Source organism: Littorina saxatilis, unplaced genomic scaffold (genome assembly GCF_037325665.1).
Source record: "Littorina saxatilis isolate snail1 unplaced genomic scaffold, US_GU_Lsax_2.0 scaffold_658, whole genome shotgun sequence".
NCBI lineage: Eukaryota > Metazoa > Mollusca > Gastropoda > Littorinimorpha > Littorinidae > Littorina > Littorina saxatilis.
The window spans coordinates 47501-52674 of record NW_027126396.1 but is presented as its reverse complement, the minus strand read 5'-3'; positions in this window follow the sequence as shown (position 1 = coordinate 52674).

Below are 5174 nucleotides of genomic sequence, written 5' to 3'. Positions count from 1 at the left end.
TACCTCTCTTCGTTTTAACTTCCTGAGCGTGTTTTTAATCCAAACATATCATATCTATATGTTTTTGGAATCAGGAACCGACAAGGAATAAGATAAAAGTGTTTTTAAATTGATTTCGACAATTTAATTTTGATAATAATTTTTATATTTTTAATTTTCAGAGCTTTTTTTTAATCCAAATATAACATATTTATATGTTTTTGGAATCAGAAAATGATGGAAAATAAGATGATCGTAAATTTGAATCGTTTTATAAAAAAAATATTTTTTTTACAATTTTCCGATTTTTGAGTCACTTGAGAAAAAGTGACTCGAGTCTATGTAATCGGTCAGTGTTAGTCTGTCCGGCCGGCCGGCCGGCCGGCCGTCCGTAGACACCACCTTAACGTTGGACTTTTCTCGGAAACTATCAAAGCGATCGGGCTCATATTTTGTTTAGTCGTGACCTCCAATGACCTCTACACTTTAACGATGGTTTCGTTGACCTTTGACCTTTTTCAAGGTCACAGGTCAGCGTCAAAGGAAAAATTAGACATTTTATATCTTTGACAAAGTTCATCGGATGTGATTGAAACTTTGTAGGATTATTCTTTACATCAAAGTATTTACATCTGTAGCCTTTTACGAACGTTATCAGAAAAACAAGGGAGATAACTAGCCTTTTCTGTTCGGCAACACACAACTTAACGTTGGGCTTTTCTCGGAAACTATAAAAGTGACCGGGCTCAAATTTTATGTGAACGTGACTCATTGTGTTGTGAATAGCAATTTCTTCCTGTCCATCTGATGCCTCATATAATATTCAGAACTGCGAAAGTGACTCGATCGAGCGTTTGCTCTTCTTGTTAATGACCAAAGTCATTAATTAATTTTTAAGCCACCAAGCTGAAATGCAATACCGAAGTCCAGGCTTCGTCGAAAACTACTTGACAAATATTTCAACCAATTTGGTTGAAAAATGAGAGCGTGACAGTGCCGCCTCAACTTTCACGAAAAACCGGATATGACGTCATCAAAGACATTTATCAAAAAAAAACGAAAAAAAAGTTCGGGGATATCAATCCCAGGAACTCTCATGTCAAATTTCATAAAGATCGGTCCAGTAGTTTGGTCTGAATCGCTCTACACACACGCACGCACGCACACACACACATACACCACGACCCTCGTTTCGATTCCCCCTCTATGTTAAAACATTTAGTCAAAACTTGACTAAATGTAACAAGTCGCGTAAGGCGAAAATACAACATTTAGTCAAGTAGCTGTCGAACTCACAGAATGAAACGGAACGCAATGCAATTTTTCAGCAAGACCGTATACTCGTAGCATCGTCAGTCCACCGCTCATGGCAAAGGCAGTGAAATTGACAAGAAGAGCGGGGTAGTAGTTGCGCTGAGAAGGATAGCACGCTTTTCTGTACCTCTCTTCGTTTTAACTTCCTGAGCGTGTTTTTAATCCAAACATATCATATCTATATGTTTTTGGAATCAGAAACCGACAAGGAATAAGATAAAAGTGTTTTTAAATTGATTTCGACAATTTAATTTTGATAATAATTTTTATATTTTTAATTTTCAGAGCTTGTTTTTAATCTAAATATAACATATTTATATGTTTTTGGAATCAGAAAATGATGGAGAATAAGATGATCGTAAATTTGAATCGTTTTATAAAAAATTTTTTTTTTTTACAATTTTCCGATTTTTAATGACCAAAGTCATTAATTAATTTTTAAGCCACCAAGCTGAAATGCAATACCGAAGTCCGGGCTTTGTCGAAGACTACTTGACGAAAATTTCAACCAATTTGGTTGAAAAATGAGAGCGTGACAGTGCCGCCTCAACTTTCACGAAAAACCGGATATGACGTCATCAAAGACATTTATTAAAAAAAAAGAAAAATATGTTCGGGGATATCAATCCCAGGAACTCTCATGGAAAATTTCATAAAGATCGGTCCAGTAGTTTGGTCTGAATCGCTCTACACACATGCACGCACGCACGCACGCACGCACACACACACATACACCACGACCCTCGTTTCGCGTAAGGCGAAAATACAACATTTAGTCAAGTAGCTGTCAAACTCACAGAATGAAACTGAACGCAATGCAACGCAGCAAGACCGTAGCATCGTCAGTCCACCGCTCATGGCAAAGGCAGTGAAATTGACAAGAAGAGCGGGGTAGTAGTTGCGCTGAGAAGGATAGCACGCTTTTCTGTACCTCTCTTCGTTTTAACTGTCTGAGCGTGTTTTTAATCCAAACATATCATATCTATATGTTTTTGGAATCAGGAACCGACAAGGAATAAGATAAAAGTGTTTTTAAATTGATTTCGACAATTTAATTTTGATGATAATTTTTATATTTTTAATTTTTAGAGCTTGTTTTTAATCCAAATATAACATATTTATATGTTTTTGGAATCAGAAAATGATGGAAAATAAGATGAACGTAAATTTGGGTCGTTTTATGAAAAATATATTTTTTTTACAATTTTCAGATTTTTAATGACCAAAGTCATTAATTAATTTTTAAGCCACCAAGCTGAAATGCAATACCAAAGTCCGGGTTTCGTCGGAGATTACTTGACCAAAATTTCAACCAATTTGGTTGAAAAATGAGAGCGTGACAGTGCCGCCTCAACTTTCACGAAAAGCCGGATATGACGTCATCAAAGACATTTATCAAAAAAATGAAAAAAATGTCTGAGGATATCATACCCAGGAACTCTCATGTCAAATTTCATAACGATCGGTCCAGTAGTTTAGTCTGAATCGCTCTACACACACACACAGACAGACAGACAGACAGACAGACAGACACACATACACCACGACCCTCGTCTCGATTCCCCCCTCTACGTTAAAACATTTAGTCAAAACTTGACTAAATGTAATGAAGAAGAAACGAAGGAAAGAAAGAAAGAAAGAAAGAAACAAACAAACAAACAAACAAACAAACAAACAAACAATACAAAGATAGATAGAAAGAAAAACCGAACGACTGAATGAAACAAAGAAAGACTGACAAGTTTAACCTTCGCTGGTGGTCGTGGGTCCGTGTGGACCCAGAAGGGTGTTTTTGCAAATATCTCTTAAACTAGTTGGAATTTTTTAATGAGATTTTAAGAATGACCCAGGCACCTAAAAAGCTCTTATGTCATAAAAGATCATTAAATTTCAGCGAGAAGTAATTAAAAAAACAAAGATCAAATTTAGACTACAAACGGGAGACATCGTTGGGCCAAGCGGGCCCATGTTTCTCAAAGAAGGATCCATACAATAACAATGTGGGTCCACACGGCCCCACGGCGTCTACAGAAGCGTATCCACGTTTTTCCTTCTTTGAGAAGCATGGGTCCGCATGGTAATAATTAAATTAATAATTTAATTAATTACTTCTCGCGGAAATTTAACCACGGCGTCTACTGAAGGGGATGCATATTTCTCCTTCTTTGAGAAGCATGGGTCCGCAGGGCCCCACAATGTTTTCGGTGTGTGGTCGATAACCCGGCCGGGCGAAGGTTAAGAATATTGCCTAAATAATACCTGCATTGGTCACGATCTGGGAAGATTCCACATTTGTGGCTTTCTCACTGATGGTCAAATCTCACATTTTTTTTAACGCCAGCAGGGCGAGTAAGTTCAAGAAAGTTACTTGTCTGCCAGCAATTTCGCTGGCCGAGTGCATACCACGGTTCAAGCATGTGCAGAGTGTATATGGCTTTGAAACTCGATAGTATAGGTGGTGGGTTCAAGTGCTAGTCTTTCGGATGAGACGAAAAACCGAGGTCCCTTCGTGTACACTACATTGGGGTGTGCACGTTAAAGATCCCACGATTGACAAAAGGGTCTTTCCTGGCAAAATTGTATAGGCATAGATAAAAATGTCCACCAAATACCCGTTTGACTTGGAATAAAGGCCGTGAAAGGTGAATGCTCGCCTAATAGGCTACTGAGCTTTACTGGCCGATGTGAATGCGTTATATATTGTGTGTAAAAAATGTCTGTTTGTCTGTCTGTCTGTAAAAAATTCCATTTCAAACGGCAGAAATTAATATGTAAGCGCCTAGGGCTATATCTAGATTAGGCACATAAAAATGATCACAATAATAATAATAATATAGGTACAACCAAAAGTGTTAATTTGTACTGGCCAGCCGGGCGAGTTGCCAGGCAGTTTCTAAATGGATTTTGACTAAAAAATGACTCTAACTCTTAATTTCTCACCACGAGTCTGATACCAAGCTGATAACCATGTGCACCCATTGACTGTTGCTGTGTATACCTTAAGACCCTATTGCACACAGACCACGAATCCCACGTTTCAAAATTTTAGCCACGAACTCTCGATTCCGAAAAATCGTATTCAATTCGTATACCCCCATTCCACACAACTGTTCTAGGTCCAGTTCCCGTACCGACCAAGCAACGGTGCGGGCACGGGAGGGATTGGGAGGGAACCGCAATGGAACGTAAATGATCGTAAACGGAACTGCTTTGAACGGTAGGGTCGGTAGGGACGGTTGAGTTTGGGCTGCATGTTCACAATTTTAGCCGTTCCCCTCCCGATCAGAATGAACGGTAATGGAACCTTAACCCATCGGTAACGGAACGCTTGGATCGCTAAAGGAACTTAAAACAACGGTAACACAACGGTAGCGCTCTCACACACTGAGTTGTCATACCCACATTCCACACATCCGTTCTAGCTTCCGTTCCCAATTCTTCAAAAAAGAAGAAGAAAACAAAACAACAACAACCTTCCAGTAAATTAATGTTTTTGATTAAAGAAGTTAATCAAAATGAAAACAAGGAAAGAGAAAATATATATCTTGCCCAACCTGAAGCAAATACTGCCGTCACAGACAACGCTAGAATCACTACGAAAGCCATGACCGTTGATTCTTTTTTAGTTGAACAGCTGCACACACACACAAAAAAAACCAAAAAAAAACCAAAAATCAGTTAAACCCTAATTCAATAAAGTTAACCCTTTCTTAATTGACTACCGGACGGAATAAATCTGGATTTGGGTCCGTCAATAAAGCTATACATTTTACATGTGTGTGTGCGTGTGTGTGCGTGTGTGTGTCTGTGTATGTGTGTGTGTGTGTTTGAATGTGTGTGTATGTGTGCGTGAGTCTGTGTGTGTATGTGTGTGTTTTGGT